This window comes from Melanotaenia boesemani, chromosome 14, assembly GCF_017639745.1.
Source record: "Melanotaenia boesemani isolate fMelBoe1 chromosome 14, fMelBoe1.pri, whole genome shotgun sequence".
Classification (NCBI taxonomy): domain Eukaryota; kingdom Metazoa; phylum Chordata; class Actinopteri; order Atheriniformes; family Melanotaeniidae; genus Melanotaenia; species Melanotaenia boesemani.
In genome coordinates, this window is record NC_055695.1 from 2,822,680 (window position 1) to 2,842,227 (window position 19,548).

At 40.4% G+C, this 19,548-nt stretch overlaps 1 long non-coding RNA gene across 1 annotated transcript in view; it reads left to right on the plus strand.

The window, feature by feature from the left end:
• Positions 1–6,028: 6,028 nt before the first annotated feature.
• The window catches only part of LOC121653711, a 15,578-nt gene continuing 2,058 nt past the window's right edge, over positions 6,029–19,548 (plus strand). Inside the window, exons 1-5 of the long non-coding RNA XR_006012841.1 lie at positions 6,029–6,577; positions 14,069–14,161; positions 14,245–14,493; positions 16,373–16,455; positions 19,323–19,406. This is a non-coding gene — a long non-coding RNA (uncharacterized LOC121653711). The remainder of the gene's footprint in view (positions 6,578–14,068; positions 14,162–14,244; positions 14,494–16,372; positions 16,456–19,322; positions 19,407–19,548) is intronic.

The window sequence follows — 19,548 nt, forward strand, 5'->3', positions numbered from 1 at the left end:
GTAACCTGGGAGTGTTGATAGACTCAGACCTGACTTTCAGCAGACACATCAAAGCTTCACTAAGAAGCTTTTTACCAGCTCAGAAACATCAACAGAATTAAAAGTTTAGTTTCCCAGAAAGACCAAGAGAAACTCATCCATGCATTCATCTCCAGTAGACTGGATTACTGTAATGGTCTTTTAACAGGACTTCCTAAAAAGAGCATTAAACATCTGCAGCTCATCCAGATGCTGCTGCTAGAGTTTTAACCAGGACTAAGAGATCTGAACACATCACACCAGTTTTAAATCTTTACACTGGTTTCCAGTCAGTCACAGAATAGATTTTAAAATTCTTCTTATTGTTTACAAATCCCAGAAAGGTTTAGGCCCAGAATACATCTGTGATATGTTCAGAGAATATAAACCTAGCAGAGCTCTTAGATCCAAAGACTCTGGTCAACTAGTCCAGACCAGAATCCAGACCAGAGTCCAGATCAGAGTCCAGACTAAACATGGAGAAGCAGCATTTAGCTGTTATGCTGCAAACAAGTGGAACAAACTGCCAGTGGAGATTAAACTTTCCTCAAATGTAGACATTTTTAAATCCAGGTTAAAAACATTTCTTTTCTCATGCGCCTATACATGAAATCTGCACGTTAACTTTTTAACTTATCTTACATTTAATCAGTTTAATGTAATTTATTATTTTATTGTGATTATGTGTTGATGAATTTTACTATTTCTTAATATCTGTAATACTTTTGTTTTATGTAAAGCACTTTGAATTGTCCTGTACATGAAATGTGCTGTACAAATAAACTGCCTTGCCTTTAATTCAGCTTTGTTCATGTTTTCCTTTTTGTTTCCTTTAGACGTTAAAACAGACCAGACTGAAAACATACACCAAGAAGAAAATCTAAGATATCTAATACAGAATAAATATATGGCAGGAATAAATGTTACAGCGTAAGGGAAAGAGCAGTTGTTCTGATGAAAGCAAATAGATAACTTTCCTCTCTACGCTTAGTTCTGACTCTGGGAACAGAAAGTAGACCTGACCCTGATGACCTGAAGGATCTGGTTGGTTCACAATAAACCAGAAGGTCCTGAAGTAATTTGGTCATAAACCATTCAGTGTTTTATGTAAACTAACAGCAGGATTGTGACATCATTTGAGGACTGGAGTTATAGGATCGGCTTTCTTGGTCTTAGTGAGGACTGGAGCAGCAGGATGACTTCACAACCTTCTCAATGTGATGCTGAAAGTCTGGTTTTTATAAGACAGCATGTAGATGCAGTGGGCCCAGGATGGAGCCTTTATTTACTCACACTCAGCACTAATGGACTCAACAGAGAGAAGGATGAAGAAGGTGGGTCATTGTTGGCTATCAGAAGGTTCATAGGTAAATCTGTGTCATATAACCTATCCAGTGACGTCTTCAAGGGGAAAACAGGTTTTTAGGACATTTTCAAGTAAAATCTAAAAACATTTCAGTTTCAGTGTAAACTAACTTTGAATGTTTGGAGGGGAACTTCAGACTTCAGTATCAGCAACACGTCCCGGCTCATCGGTGTCAACTGGTCTCATCCTGGAAGACAACAGAGGTCCAACATCAACTCATCACTCATTCACCTTCCTCACATCAGGGTTATAATAAACATGATCAGACTGGAAAAGATCAACAGGTGGAGGATTAGTTTGTCACACATGAAAACAAATGTTTGATGGAGATGGAGAAACCAAAGTTACACAGAAATCTGATTAATGAGAAATCCAGCAGGTTCACATAAACCACAAAGATCCTACTGGACTCATTTAATAATACAAACCCTCTAAACTTCCTGATGAATCGGGAGATTTTCCCACGATTGTAAACCACCACAGCGATGATGATGATGATGATGATGGGTAGAACGAGGAGGAGCAGCCACCACAGTTGAGAACCTGTCATATTTAGAAAACTTGTTATATTTGGAAAAGTTGTTGTATTTGGAGAAGTTGTTGTATTTGGAAAAGTTGTCGTATTTGGAAAAGTTGTCGTATTTGGAGAAGCTGTTGGAGTCATAAATGAAGACGTATCATCAGCTGATGAGACAGAAACAATGTGATAAAACTCTTCCACATGTTCCTGTGAACAGTCAGGATTAGATGCTCCAGGAATGAAACACTCAGGTCATAAAGAGCAGAAAGAAAGAAGAAGAAACTCACCATCATCCAGAAAGATGGGACACTCTGAAATGAAACCCAGTGTTAACAGCCATGTAGAGCTTTCAGCTTCATTAAAACAATCATCTTCATCTTTATTCACATATTGTAGAAGAATTATCATGAATGACTTCATCTGACTTTAGGATGGAGTCTCATGGTGTCATTAAACCTTCTTAAAGACTTCTAGAAGAATCTGAGATTTTAATAAAGAAGTAAAAGTTCAGCTCTTACTGCTCTCTGAAATGTGGATTCGTTTGTCTTTTCCCTCCATCACCAGAGTTCTGTTTTCTGTCTGATTGGAACAAACAGCGTAGACGACCTGCTGATAACACACCACACACTCGGAAGGTGATGGTGGGCGGATGGAGGAGCAGGGATGAACTGGACCTTTCCACAGATAACCGTTGTCATCATCCGCATCGTACAGCTGATCCACATCAGTGATGTTTGGATCAGAGGTTTTATAACAGATGAGCTGAGGCATCTGGAAACATAAAGAACTGAGTTAAATCTGGTTCTCCATCTTTGGATCCAGCGTCTGATTTGTTGTTGGAGTCTCTGTCCAACCTTCTACTGGAACTTTTCTGTAAACTTCATTTAGTCGTTAAGATTCATTTTACAGGAAGAAACAATAAAAACTCTAAATCTTACTGACTGATTCCACCTCATTTCTTTCCTTTCTGCTCCTCAGTGTTACAGGTGTTTTCTAGTTCATGTTAGAAATAGATCATAGTAAAAAGTTCTGAATGTGGACGTGAAGGTGTGTGGAAGTGGGTGGAGGATGTTCTCATGGCCTGTAGGTGGAGAAGTTATCCTTGGTATTCCCTGTGTGTGAGGAATGTGTCCTTGTTAATAACTGATGCAGTAAACTGACTGTAGGTACTGTTGTATAGAATAGAAATACTTTATTAATCCCTTTGGAGAGCCCTCAGGGAAATTTGGGAGATGTCAGAGGTAGATGTGACTCTCTTCCACACACACACACACACACACACACAGCAGAAACATAAATATTTACAAAAGTAAAGTCTTATGCACCAGTGCAAACACACCTGAGTAGCGCTACAGCGACGAATCAAAGTCAGGAAAATCCCACCGGTGATGATGAGGAGGGAGATCTTCATCCTGGCTGGCAGCAGACTGTTCTCCAAAATATTTCAGAAGTGTCCTTTAATTTATACAAAATACAACATTTAGGTTGTACTGAACATGAATTAGGTTCTCATTTAGATCAAAAGAATAAAAATGCTGTTATTAATGTTTGATCAAACTATCAGAAAGACAGTAATATTCACAGAAAGACAGTAATATTCACAGAAAGACAGTAATATTCACAGAAAGACAGTAATAATCACAGAAAGACAGTAATATTCACAGAAAGACAGTAATATTCACAGAAAGACAGTAATATTCACAGAAAGACAGTAATATTCACAGAAAGACAGTAATATTCACAGAAAGACAGTAATAATCACAGAAAGACAGTAATATTCACAGAAAGACAGTAATATTCACAGAAAGACATTAATATTCACAGAAAGACATTAATATTCACAGAAAGACAGTAATATTCACAGAAAGACAGTAATATTCATAGAAAGACAGTAATATTCACAGAAAGACATTAATATTCACAGAAAGACAGTAATATTCACAGAAAGACAGTAATATTCACAGGATGAGATTTTCCTTGACTGTTACTCACTCAGCTTCATTAATGACTGTTTAATGATCCTGGTATAAAAACCTCCTCCTGCTCTATGTTGCTGTGTTTTCTTACAGTAGTCTACCGTTATATCTCCCATCAGCCCAAACATAAAACTACTGGATGTACTTTAACTTTAAATATATTGGGTCCTTTCATGGTAAGCTCTTAGAAAAGGTAGATTAATATAATGTGCTGTATTAAGCTGACAGGTGGATAATTTAATACTAAGGCAGCTAATCAGTAAACATACTGAACAGCTGCCATCAGTGAGTATTTACACATGTTCAACATGTTTTGTGAAATTGGGCTGAAATGATGAACATAAGGAAGCAGCTGAAACTAAAATGTACTGAAAGGTTGTAATTACCCCTTGAAAGGCTGTTTCAGGGCTATTTATTGTCTTATTTACAAGTGTGACTTCCTAACAGACCGGAGCCAACATGTTCTGCTGGGGAAGTCTGTCTCATCATCAGCACTGGATCCCCTCATGGCTTTTCCCCCTTGCTCTTCTCCTTATACACCAACAGCTGGAAGCCATCAGTCCGTAAAACTAATCAAGTTTGCAGACGACACCACCCTCATCGGGCTCATCTCAGACAATGATGAGTCTGTCTACAGAAAGGACGTGGACCGGCTGGTGTCCTGGTGCAGCCACAACAACCTGGAGCTGAACACCCAGAAGACAGTGGAGATGATCATGGACGTCAGGAAGATCACAGCCCCACCGTCCCCCCTCGTCCTCACTGACTGTCCCATCTCCACTGTGGACGCCTTCAGTTTCCTGAGCACCACCATCACCCAGGACATCAAGAAGGAGCCGACCATCTGCTCCCTCATCAAAAAGGCCCAGCAGAGGATGTTCTTCCTGTGGCAGCTGAGGAAAATCAAGCTGCCCGTCAAGATGTTGGTACAGTTCTACACGGCCATCATTGAGTCCATCCTCACCTCCTCCATCACCGTGTGGTACGCTGGAGCCACTGCCAGGGACCGGCACAGACTGCAGCGCATTGAGAGTGCCACTGAGAAGGTGATTGGCTGCAGGCTCCCATCTCTCCAGTACCTGTATGTCTCCAGGACCCGGGGTCGTGCAGGTCGGATTGCAGCTGACCCTCCTCATCCTGGACACCATGGGTTTGTCCCTCTCCCCTCAGGCAGGAGGCTACATTAACATTTACCATCCCACACTAGTGTTTGTTGTTACGTGTATATTGTGTTTTATATTGGAGGAAAATACCGCATAAGGTACTAGTGTATGTTCCATGTTACACCATTGCACCAAGAAAAAATCCTAGTTTGTGAAACTTTCACTGACAATGGCAATAAAATTTTATTCTATTCTGATTATTCTTTTGATTATTCTTTTATTTTATTATTAGATTTTAGGTTGCAGATCTTTGACTGATGCAGACAAAAAATTTGTTCAGCTGTCTGTCCATCTATCTAGTCTCCACCAGAGACAGTGGAACAACACAAACTCTCCCTCAGACTGCAGGTTTACTTGTGGAAAAGTAGAATGGGGGACAAAGCCTTCAGTTAACAGGTAACCAGGAAGTCAGATTTATACAGTTATAATAAATTAGATGGATGTGGATCCACATAATTGGATTGTAATTTACCTTTATCTGTAAAACCTTGTCATGACTTTGTCATGAACTGCTGCCGAACAAATAAAGCAGAATTTCATTTAATGAATAATAAGCAGTGATTTGCTCCTAGCAGGTTTGTACATGTTTGTGTTTACATGTCTGTATGTTTACAGAAAAACAGCTGAAACTCAGGACACATGTACATTAAAAGATGCCACCTGTTGAGCTGTTACTTATGGGTCAGTGGCCTGTTAATTCAGCTTTTTCTCACTTAGCTCTCATGTTATTAACTAAATAGTCCATTACTCTGTTTTTCCATCTTTCTTACTGTTATTTCACTGTTTTAAACTTTATTGGTTGCACTTCAGACTCATTCAGCTACTGAAAATGGACCAGGTGAGGCAGCTGTGAACATATTTCAGACCCTGTGGAAGACTTCTGAGTATCTCTGAACCACTTTGAGCTGCAGCAGTCTGCGGGTGGAGCACAGGCTTCACTGTTTTGACGTCACGGCTAGGTTTCAGTTGCGCACGCGCTGTGTGTACTTCCTCCACCTCGTTCGCAGGAAAAGCAGCGTCGACGTTTCTTTGCGTTTTTGGTTTTCATTTAATATCCAACCTTTGGCTTCTGGAAGTGTTATCTTCGAAAATGTCTGATTTAATTCATGTCCGTGACCGGTATTTGACTTTCTGTTGTGGATTGTCGCTTTTCAAGTTGTAAACACTGGAAGCGTCCTCTCTTCTTCTACTCCTGTTGCTTCGATATTTTGTGGGGTTTTCTTTTCAAGATTTTTGAGTTTTTACATCCACCTCTGGGAGTAAAAAACACGTTTAAGATATTGTCTTGGATTCTAGACGAAACATAGACGTCACACTTCGAAGTCAAAATGGCGAAGTGAACTTTTCGTGACGTAGAGGTGCAGCAGCCGCTGTGAGTTGAGAGCTGTGAGTTATCATGGACACTCACAGCAAGAACGAGAAACACAGCAACATCCATGTTGTCATTCATGACAAACTTCTTAGCACAGTGACGATCTCAGCCATTTCAAACCTGACCGAGGAAAGATTCAGCGACAGAACTAAGCTGTCTAAGGTGAGGAACTTTTGTTCTCACACTTCACCATGAATACACCGGCTAAACTAAAAAAAATCGAGAAAATATCCCGACCTGTTTAGTGCTAATAACTCTGTTTAGTACAACTATCATGATTTAGATTGATTTTATTTTCACTATGCAAGCATAACGAGTTTTTGAAGAATATCTCAGCCGAAGCACACATAAATAAGAAAATACAAATATTACAGGCAAGTATATATACAAGTAAAAATAAAATATAACATACATAAAAGCTATAAGAACCCTTTTATATCTACAGAAAATGAAATAAATGCAAACAGACAGTAATACTTACAGGGTGGATAGAGTGCTGAGAAAGTGTGCACCTTCAGTGTCTGTGAAGAGATGTATGCGAGTGAGTGGGCGGAGGCATTTTCTCCTCCTTGTCCCCTACCTCCTTCTCCTCGTATGGGATAAGGTTTGTGCCACTGGGGAGCGAATCTGATTCTTTATTATCGGTACCAATGCTGGCTGTAAGATGCCAATGCTGTAAGGCATTGCCAACATATTACTATCGCTCTGCGTTTATTCCGCTTTTTATTATTCCGTTTCCGCCCGGACTTTGGCGGCTATCTCCTCCTACAGCTTTGCCTCTACCCCCACAAAAGTTACATCAAACTGTGCGTCTCGATCGGGGGCATGTGTGGTATGACATAGGAATGAATGGGATTTGGGTCAGATCAGCCCAAAAACATAGGTCTCTTTGGAAGCCTACAGCTCAGCCATACATTCACCTAGAAACACCATTCAAAGTTTAAACGGGTCACGAAAGATAAATCTATGACTGGTGTGAAGGGTTTCATATCTCTAACAGTTTGTTCACAATCACTGTTTCAGTTTTAGCAAAAAGTGCCAAACTCCTCTCTCTCTGCTCCACTCTCCTCCACTCAAGCTTTTGCTTCTACAAGACATGCTTAAACAAAGTTCTCTCACGGCCAGAGTTTTTTACATCAAAACGTAGGTTTTTTTGTTGGCTTCAATTTATCAGGAGCTCATTTTGGGCTAGGACGTACAGATTTGGAGCTATGAGGCTCAGAAAGACCCAAAGTCTTTTCTCCCCATGCAAAATTCCCATTGACTCTGCTGAGATGCAGCCATGTTTTACAACTGCTGCCATTTAAGTTCTGTTTGCAGTACAGTGACAAGACTTATATCCTCTTGTTCCTCAAAGCCTCCTGCACGCAACGGTGAAAGAATTATTTTCATATGTATTACGGTTTGCTTTCAGCAGCAAGAAGTTCGGAGGCTTGCAGACAGTGACTTCCCTGTGCTCTACAGCAGCCTGTCTCTGTGCGAGTATGAGCCCCTACATGTGTGGCTGTCTGCTCCTTTGGGAGAAAGGGCATATTTGCCATGGTAGCACTCTCAGCTGCTGTCATTACAAAGAGCCACTGTTTAGCCCTTTCATACCTGTCAATCTGCAGATTTTGCAATCATGCAAAGGTTAAACTTCTTTTTCTCTATGACCTTTCTATCCTGGACACACCTAGATGTCCACACCCCCCCCCCCCCCCCCCCCCCCCCCCCCCGCCGCTAAAATGAAGTGACTCTAACTCTGGACTGTCTTGAGCAAAGAACTTGAAACTTGCCAGTTTTATTGAAAGTCCCTATGTAAACATTTCTGCACATGAACAATGACTACAGCGCCACCTAGTGGCCACCTGATTTCTGCAGATTTTCCGATCACGCAGATATTTGGCAGTTTTCATCTGACACCCGATCCGAGCACGCTCGTGCATGCGCGGCGATTGCAGCGCCATCTAGTGGCCGTACGGGATATTTAATGGCATCACGTTCGCGGGCGGGTTTGCCTCCGTCTCGCGCCGTCTCCCTCGCGCCGGCTGGCTCCCTCGCGGCGGCCGCACAGCCGGCGCGCCAGGGGGGCGGCGGGGCGACCGGCGCATTGGCACCCATCAAAATTTCTTTGAAATTTTCTAGTATTTGAATTTGAATCATTCAATTTGAATCTGAATATGCCTTTTTGAATAATTGCTTTAAAAAACTGAATCCAAATGACCATATTTGATATTGATTCTTTGTTTTTTTTAATGTGTATATTGGTAAAGTTGAAACTTTTGTATTTGAAAAATTCAGATCTGAAATTCAAATTCAGATCTGAAATTCAAACTTTTGTGCCACACATCCGGGACCTGACGTGAGGCAAAACTAGTCGATCGCAGATGGAGTAACTACAGTTTTATGCAGTTGTTTTCAATGACTACAAGCAGAAGGAGGGCGAGGGGAGGGTGGCGGCGGGGAGAGAGAGATAGAGAGAAATGGAGAAACGCTAAGATCCAGGCCAGCCACTCGCTACAACGGCAGTTACCGTTCCTGTAATGGCACTTGCCGTTTCTGTAGCGGTAGTTACCGTTTCCTCAACGGTCTCAGCGGTTTGCTGTGGGCTGGTTGCAGACTTTTCACATTAGTGGTAACTCCTAATACAAGAAAAATATGCGTAGGTTTGCACAGATTAATCTGCACCTCAAGTGACGTACATACACCATGTAAGCTATAACGGGCCAGCTTTTTTTTGCATTGGTTTGGAAACATTTTAGTAATATCGCTTATTGATAAAAAAAAAAAAAATGCTGGGATAGGCTCCAGCTCACCCGCGACCCGAAATGGAATAAGCGGTCAAGATAATGGATGGATGATAAAAAAAATAATGATACGTTTATTGTTAACACATAAAATATACTATATATATATATATATATATATATATATATATATATATATATATATATATATATATATATATATATATATATATATATATAGTAACTTTCCAGATCTGTTCCATTTTGATATTAAATAATCAATGCAATAACCATCATGCGGGCTGAAGATCAAGCCCCTTGATTGTACTTCTGTCTGCGACCTTCATATGCCAGAGGAGGGCGCAACCTTGGAAGATTAAGTCCGTTTTGTATTTGGGACATCATTTAGTTGTTTTGTGTGATGAAAACATGAATGGTCTGGGTGAATACTCGATTCTTATTTGGCTGTAGGGTGTCCATATGGACACCTATAAAAGAAGTTCCGGTCAAATAGCCTTACTGTTGTAAATTGTTGTTTTAACGCTAGTTGGTAACCGTGGCAACAGAAACTCGCCGGGCTGCAGACACGCCAGATCACATCTGTGACGGTGCATCGTTGTGAAAGCAGCTTGCAGGTTGCGCCCTCCTCTGGCATATGAAGGTCGCAGACAGAAGTACAATGAAGGGGCTTGACATTATCTTGACCGCTTATTCCATTTCGGGTCGCGGGTGAGCTGGAGCCTATCCCAGCATTTTTTTTTTTATCAATAAGCGATATTACTAAAATGTTTCCAAACCATTGCAAAAAAAAGCTGGCCCGTTATAGCTTACATGGTGTATGTACGTCACTTGAGGTGCAGATTAATCTGCGCAAACCTACGCATATTTTTCTTGTATTAGGAGTTACCACTAATGTGAAAAGTCTGCAACCAGCCCACAGCAAACCGCTGAGACCGTTGAGGAAACGGTAACTACCGCTACAGAAACGGCAAGTGCCATTACAGGAACGGTAACTGCCGTTGTAGCGAGTGGCTGGCCTGGATCTTAGCGTTTCTCCATTTCTCTCTCTCTCTCTCCCCGCCGCCACCCTCTGCTTGTAGTCATTGAAAACAACTGCACAAAACTGACGTTACTCCATCTGCGATCGACTAGTTTTGCCTCACGTTAGGTCCCGGATGTGTGGCGCAAAAGTTTGTATTTCAGATCTGAATTTGAATTTTAGATCTGAATTTGAATTTCAGATCTGAATTTGAATTTCAGATCTGAATTTTTCAAATACAAAAGTTTCAACTTTACCAATATACACATTTAAAAAAACAAAGATTCAATATCAAATATGGTCATTTGGATTCAGTTTTTTAAAGCAATTATTCAAAAAGGCATATTCAGATTCAAATTGAATGATTCAAATTCAAATATAAAGAATTCAGATTTGCTCCCCAGTGGCACAAAGCTTATCCCATATCCTCCTCCATTTCCTCTCTCTCCAGAGGGAGCACCTGCTTGTCTTGTGTCTTGTCTTCAGCCCAAGATTCGCGCAGCCTCGCTAGTTAAGGGACATTTTAAGGGACCCTTAACCCTCCGTTTTATTGATACTCAGTGCCGTCAAACCTGTCTTAGATTATTCTACAGAGCCTACTGAATCTGAAAAACATAGTTTGTGATTTGTGAAACATAGCTTGTGATTTGTGAAAATGCAATAAAGGCAGATTTCACTCATTTTTCTGCCGTTTTTACCCATAAGACCTGGTCCAGATGTTATAATATCACACTGATTCAGGTCAACCCTGTCCTAGATTTTTCTACAGAGTCTACTGAATCTGAAAAACACAGGTGAATCTGATTTAAGAAACCTTTATTGGATCATTTTTACACAAGCCCACACCTGAAAAAGAAATCATCTTTTCATATTTTTTGACAGAGATTTTGGGCTTTTTTTTAAAGGACATTTAAATGTTTCACTAACCTCTCATCCAGTGGTCCATGATCAACCTCTGCCACTGCGTCTTTTGTTGTCATGTTCCTTATTTCTTCCAAGGCCTTTACTGTCACCTTTGTTACAGGTATCATATCCCGATTATGCATCCATATTATTGTCAGTGTTATTATGCTCATACCTCTACATTTAAAAAGACACCTATTGACTAACCTCTGGCAACATCACAACAAGGATGTATTTAAGCTTGTCATAGGACAGCATGGTGGAGACTTCATCTGAGACTTTTCACAGTTATGAAGGAAGCCTGTCAGGTACTTAACTATCCTGTCCAACTGCTGGTCATCAAACAATACTGGAACCCACTTTTTGTAAATTCAAAGTGGGGCTGCTTCTCACCAGACACGACGGCCTGAAACATAAATGTACTCAAACTTAACCGTACTGTTTGCTTGCTGGAGGTGGCATGGTCATAGGGATCACATAATGATTAAGCGTTATGTGATGAACAAAAAGTTGTAGCTTGTAGCTGAGTCAGTCTTTATTTTCTCATCCTCCAGGATGCTTATCAGGATCTGAAAAACAGTTCAAAGATCCAATCATACCTTGTGGTGCTCTAAAGCAGTGATTCCCAACCCTGGTCCTCAAGGCACAGCATCCTGCAGGTCTTAAATGTTTCCCTGCTGCAACACACCTGCTTTACATTAAATGGATCTCTGACAAGTTCTGCACAAGTCTGCTAATGAGCCATGAGTTTGAATCAGGTGTATCATAGCAGGGACACATCTAAGACCTGCAGGATAGTGTGCCTTGAGGACCAGGGTTGGGAATCGCTGCTCTAAAGAATTCCTTTTTTTTTTTTTTTTTTTTTTTTTGTTTTACAAGATTCAAATGAAAAAAATACTGACCAAACTCAACCAATAATTTACTCCCATTTCCCAAGCCAGCAAAACGAACCATATTACCTCTGGGAGCATGACATCAAACACGAAGTCTAGAAGCTTGATCTCCCCTTTCCTTATCCTGACTCCTAGACCCGAGACCTCCTCAATCACCCTCAGTAGCTCAAAGATCTGTTGGAAAAAAGTGCAAATTAAATAATCCATATTTAAATACGGTATAGATGTGAACACACATACATACACGTGACTGATAACGTTTACCTGCTGGTCACTTAAACTCAGCGCCCTTAGCTTTAGGTGCTGTTTTAGCTGGAGAGAGAGATGGATTCTGCTACAGATACAGTCTGTTGGAACGTGTCTTTCCATTCATCACATCATCATGCAATGTCTGAAAGCCAAAAGTAAAGGGTGAACATGTAATCAATGATAGATGATGTAATTATTAACAGTGAAATAGTTTAATAATGTTTATATTACTGGCATCCTGCACAAAAACGACTTAATACACGAGTAGTACTTAATCCAAACTATTTAAAGTGGAATGTTTAACTGGTTTCCATGAATATAGTTTAAATTTGGTTGAGTTAGTCTTGACTATGGAGTCCTGGAGTAAGATAAGTAGGACTAAATGAGGACAATCTGAAGTGATTGTAATAGAACTCAAAGCAAATAACAACAGTTAAAATATGACAGCCGTACACAAGCAATAACAAATATACTGTAATGGAAAATTATACATATAACTCTTAAACTTGTGTGATATTTAGATGAGACATGTAATCTTGCACTTTGTGTTAAAACCATGGCCGTATACTTTTCACTGAGTAGAACGAGTTGTACCCTGCAAACATTTGGCACATTACTGTTAGCACTTTTTATCCGTGTTCTTCACAAACTCTGTAAGTCATCAAGGAGAAGAGAGAAGTGTGTTAAAAACCAGTTTGAGCGGGTTCTGAGGACTGATGCTATCATGTCATGCGAGTCTGTGAAAACCAAGCCCATGTGTATCTCTCTGAACTCACTCAGCCAAAGCTGTTTGACTGTGTGACTCTCACTTTGCTGATCAGCTCTTAATAAAAACACTTTGTTTGATTCTCACTTAGTGTGTGATCTTTGATAATAAAATTTCCACTACAATACCAATTCAGCATAATGGTTACATGTAAAATGTATAAGAACAGAAACTAATACTTCTTATCAACACACACTGGAAATGTACTGCAGTTGCAGTGTGGTTCCTTAGGCGCCTCTCGATCACCATCACCTGCAATCTTAATATTAGGACAGAGAGGACACCCAAACCCAGACCAGGTTTCACTCCAGAGGGGTATCATCTGGACAAGAGAAGGCCAGCAGAACACTTATTAGTAAACAGCTTGTAATACAAGGTGACAGGTTGTACGTTAAGAATCCTTTACCAATTTAGAAAGCAAATGGAGGAGGAATTACAACTTTGTGTATCCACAAAATTATTAAAAATAAGCACAAATAACTAAATATATCATTAAATAATTACTTAAATGTGTCAATAAATAATTAAAATGATAATTAAATACATTGTTTTATGTATCATTAATTCATTAAAATATAATTGAATGTATGTAAAAACATTAATTATTTCATGGTCCTGTGTTGCAGAGCATCATAAATTTATTTTATCTGTCAACCCAGCCCTCAAACTCAGTGGGCGGGGCTAACCCAGAGCATGCAGCAAGGAAATCAGAGAAATTATTAAAGTTGTTATTTTGTCACTTTTCGACCTAAATATTGACCACAGAGTGACTGCAAGTTTAGAAGTCCACTGTGCTCCTCGTATTCCTGCCTGTATATTATTAGTACCTTTGGCTCAGTGCCTCTCAGTGTTACTTGTGTCCAATATACTTTTTCTCTCCTAACTTGTTTGGAATATTATTTGTTGGTAATTTAAAAAAAAAAACAGGCTAAACCTCTACCAATTATTAGTATTGGTAAGTTAAGTAAAAATCTCTCACAAATCTGTCCTTCCGCGTCCTACCAAATTGCTCACCTGTCCTTTTATTTATTTATTTTTTAGTTTATTTGACATATTTTTCTGTTTATTCCTTGTAAGGGGATCCATTCTGAACCTGCCAGTGAGGTAGTGGTGCGAAAGCCCAAAACTGTGGGAAATGTCTGCAGTCCACACTTTACAGAGCTTACACAGGTATAATTTATCGGTTCTTAATGTTTTCATGCTTGTAATGTTTCCTTTGTCGTAACTTATTGTGATTATTCATGTGTTTGTAGGACCACTTCCTGATCCAGGCATCATGGCAGCGGGAGAAAAACTATGCCAACTGGAGTCCCAACCACGCATAGCTCCCGTTTTAGATGGTCTCAACTCTGGAGCTTGTACCATCCAAATTAGAGCCTGTGCCACATGGCTCACCAATGTCTTACCAGTGCCCACCTGAGAAGTCCTGCGGTGGCATCATGCTGCACCACATGGCTTCAGACTTTCCTGCTCTTACTTTGATGCTGAAACGTCTTCTCCAGGTGTGTATTGTGCCCACACTCAGTCAGCTCATGCATCTTTAGTCTCTGCAAGTGTCACTGGGAATGTCTTATGAAAAAGAGGCTGGAACCAGAGACCAGTCCAGATGGATTCAGAGCTGAGCTGATGAGGGTCAACGTGCTTCCTGTTGGATTCATCATTTGCCCCGACACATCATATCTTGGGGCAAGTCCAGATGGCAGGGTGTATGACCCATCAGAATCACCTTAATTTGGACTGGTAGAGGTAAAAAGCTGTATGAAAAATTATGTGTCCCAGGTTGCTTACCTCAAGGTTCAGGACGGCCACGCAAGTCTGAGGCGTTCACATCTTTACTACTGGCAGGTAGAGGGTCAGCTGGCAATCACTGGATTGGACTGGTGCGACTTCGTCACTGACGCGCTTACAACAATAACTGTTGAGCGAGTGTGGCGTGAGGAGTCTTTCATTGATCAGATGAAATCAAAACTTTTACTTTAACACCTTCATGGATGTGTTTATTTCAATGCAGTAAGACTCGTTCATGTTTTACCTTGCATTGATGATTTGGAGTGCACACGTATCAACAGTGGACGTTTATGTGCTTTAATATGTTTTTTCTTGTTTTGAGTTGCCGTGGTGGCGCAAGCTTCATGTCCTGAGTGATGAAAGGCTTTAAATCGGGGCGCCGGCTCGTCAGGCTCTACCATGTGCTGCTGGATCATGGGCAGGGTTTCAAGTTTAGTTAGTTTGGAGTCTTTGCCTAGTTATTGTTTTCCATTTTGTTTTCCCCTGTTTGTGTTATTTGGTTTGGCCCAACCACTATAAGTTACCCTCATTGTGTCATTGTGTCCGTTTTTCCCCTCAGTTAAGTTTTCTTTTGTTTAAGTTACACTTTTGAGTATGGTTAAATTTAGTTGACCTCTTTTAATGGCTGGCTAGTTTACTCATCCTTTTGGATTTTTGGGTCAATAACAACCCAGGTTTTAAAATTACTTTCTGTGTCCTCGCTGCTTTTACTGCTTGGTCCCTGACAAATAAAAAACTGATGGATGTCATAATTGCAAAGAATGTTGTACTACCTAAATATTTGCAACCGTTCTTGTTTTGATTTGATGGGTATTCATCTGTGGCATAATCCACTATCGGTTTTAAGTGTACAGTTCTAAAATGTTAACTTAAATGGGTCTTAAGGGATTTTTGTTTTTACTAGATCCTGTCGATTTTACTTGTTTTCCTTGCAATTCCACTCAGTAAATCCACAAAACAGTACAGTATTCTGTTCAAGTGTGTTTTATCAACCCTTTACAGGGCAAGTGGCCATATTTGATAACTTCATTGGTCCTACAAAATGCCTTTGCATGCGGCTCCATGATCTTATCAAACCACAACGAGTTCTCCCCACCATTCAGCAGAGATCAGGCTACGACCCAGATACTTTACTGAGAATGACTCTCAATACAAACATGACAAGAAACTGTTAGTACTTAGCACTAGCATCTTCAGAACTGCTGTTCGAGAAAAAAATAATCAGGTTTTATAGTCCTGAAATATCCCCAAACATCACAGTAACACTTCATTGTGACTGAAACTTTACATAACCAAGTATTTCAGAGAGTGTCCTATAAAGGCTACGAGTATCTATAAAAGAATTCAAAACATTTAGATAGCTAATTACATAAAACTAGAACCATGCATGAATGATTTAGTCCTCCAGACAAAATGGGCCTTTCTCACTGCTCATCTAGGGTGGGGTTGTGGGGGCAGCATCATAAGCAGACAAGCCCAGACTTCCCTGGAGAAGTGGAGAAGTGTGACTGGTGGTGTAAAATCAGTGATCTACGTTCATCACTTCTCTGATTGTTAAATATTTTCTGTTTCTCTTTTTTCTCCATCTGACAGATAAACACTCTGCACAGCTTAGTCCCGTCGTCTTCATCATCTTCATCACTCTACTGGCTTTCTGTGGGTGGAGATTATACCAAGTAGGTTTTAAAACTCATTTCTGGGGTTTGAAGTTGGTACATTTATTTTTTTACACATCATGGCATCTTTACTGAGCCTTCTATAACGAAGACTGAAACCCAGTATTTCCTGACTCGGCATCCATGTTTTGTGACATCAGATCATCAATCAGCTGTGTTGGAGTTACAACCCGGAGTTTATATGGACGAGTTTCTGGAGTTTGTCCACTGGGTCTAAAGCAGGTTAGATGGAGAAGTTTCAAAATGGGTATAAAACCCGTCCCAGTGCTGCTGTGCAGGGTCCAAACCTCCTGCAGGTCCACAGGTTAAACGTCAACAGCCTGCAAACACCGGTGTGGCCTCCTGGACTAACACCTGGGGCCAGTTGTTCAGATGTCATCTGATCAAATTTCGGTTGTCAGATTGGATCAAATCTTGAAAACGGCTCGTTCAATAGAGAAAGAAGGATTCTGAAGTCGGACTGGATCATGTAATCCAAGCCTAGTTGTGATCTGGATGAAGACTTCAGTTTGTGTTTAAAGCTTATGAGTTGGACCTGAATAACTTTGACCCAAGAAAACAGGATTGTCCTGATCCCAACAGGGGCAGGATTTCAAGGTGGATTCAGGAACAAAATGTGGTAAAACTTTAGATTTGATCAAATAATAGAATCTTTTTAATCAGTGCTTATGCTTTTATTTATATTTTGCACTTGTTCTGTGTCCCAGTGATAAAGTAGATGAAGCAGTTTTGGTCCCTTTTAAACCTGCCAGCATAGTACAGCAGAAATAAAACCACATGATCTTGTCCCCATGAAATAAACCCCCACACAAATTCAGTAACACAAATAAAATAATCTGTTCTTCCGTCATTCATCGCTGCATAATCAGAGAAAATTATGTAAAAATAATTAGTTACTAACTAGTTTCATCCCTTACTACACGTCCAGTCCGTCCCTCATTCTGACAGAAGACCAGAGGTTGGTCTGGTTCCTCATCATGGGGCTCAGATGCATCATTAACATGGTCACAGAGACGGACACTGCTCCTTTTTATTTAAGATGTTCCTGAAAAATGATTTGTTGTGACTCAGATGAGAAGTCTTTCAATCATAAATAGAAGAGGATGTTTATGATTTCTATGTCTGGCTCAAACTGAAAAAACACTTAAAGTGGCCCCATATCAGCTCTTCTACTTGGTCTTTACATGGCTGGTAGCCCACATTGTTTTACATTCTGGTAATCTGGATTTGTTAATCTTTAAAAACACTTTGAACAACTGGCCCCTGAACTCTACCTATAACTCCATCCACCACTATAAACATGAGCCCACAGCACGATCTAGTGGCCGAACAAGAAACAAACCATATTTGGCTCCTATAACAGGAATTAAATGGAAAAAGTTGGGGGTTAAACTGCCCCCGTGGCCTTTATTATGTGGCTGTCAGACAGGAGAAGGAGTCAGAGGGAGGCTGAGTGGGTGGCGTGCAGCAAAGGACTCCAGGCTGGGAATCAAACCTGCGTCCAGGAGTACCACAAAGCTGTGGTCTCTGTACGTGAGCAGCCCCTCGACCAGCTGAGCTAAACACCAAACTGCACATGTTGCAGCCGCTAAAAAAAGCAAAGCGGGCCTCAAAATTCAGAACATCTTAAAGTCAAACAGATAATTTTATTACAAGAAATGAATTAAATACTCGAGATGCACCGATTTTTTCAAACCAAGTACAAGTACTTGCATTTGAGTACTTGGTGATACTGAACACTAGTATAAGTACTAATCCCATTACGGCTGACTGGTAAGGAGTGTGGACCAGAGTCAGATGGGACGTCTGATTGGCTGATGTGTGATGACGTGTTGTCCCGCAGCGTCCTCTAAACGAGAGGCTGGAAAACTGTCAGAATCTTCATGAACAAGGAGGAAAAAGTATTTTTAGTAGATTCAGTTCATTGCTGTAAGAAAACACCTACATACCCCAAACCAGCTTTTCTCCCCAACACAATGTCAAATTCTGGTTGTTAATGTGTGAAGAGTAATAACGGTTGTTTCTGTTCATGAAGGTTTAATTCCACAGATGAATCTTCGTATTAACGTGTTGAATTTGACAGTCCTGTTTTTATCGGGTTCTGTAGAAACAGAACACTGTTAGGATTACCGAGTACGAGTACAGGCACGTATTACTGGCTGACACTGGTATCAGTGTATCACTAATAAACACGTTTAAGAATGAACTTTTTCATATATGAGAGAGAAAAAACAAACATTTAAAATTAGTCACAAGTCATGACCTGACAGTCTCGTTAGTGTCGTACATGAAAGTGTCCAAGTTGTCTTTGTCTTTAGGAAAACGGTGTAACTCCACTGGAGATAATTACAGAATATTCAACTTTTTACTGGTTTGCATTGGATCAAAATTAGCTGGGATGTCTTAGACAAAAAGTTAAATGTATTTTTAATTTTTTCTTATTTTGCTAAATGTATTTTCATAAAATTAGAAGATTTTCTAATTCAAAATGTACTTTATGTCAAAAACATACATCCAGTCGTGTTTGGGGTTTAAAAACTGCTCAGACAGACTCAGATGGACCAAGTTGGTCTGAAAATGCTCGTTAGTGAAAGCAGCTCGTTAAGAAGCTGTTCCAGACTGCTGCTCTGCTCATAACGTTCACATTTTTATTTATTTTTCATTTAATCTGCAGCATCATTAAAAACCTCATTCCAGTAACTTAGAGAGACCTTAGCAGTGAATGTGTGTTCATGTACCTGCTCTCCTGTAGAGAAGCTGGAAGCTGCAGGATGTTACGCGTGTTGTGTCCCTGCCCACGCAGAGATGGAGGACAGGGTGGACGGGGACAGCAGCTCCAGTGTAACTGGTGTGTTTTGGTGTTTCAGAACAAAACCAGTGAGAGCAGCAGACCGCATGAGGAGGAGGAGGAGGATGTAGATGGAGGACAGCCTGTTTAAACGCCGGGTCTGGTGAGTTGTCAGGACCTGAACCAAAAAGCTCCTTTTTCACTCTTTAACCCACCAAAACCCAGCAGAACTCATCGGTTCCAGCTACTGGTTTCATTCATGTACTGGTTTCACATGCTGTGTTTAGATCTCTAGAAACTGATTT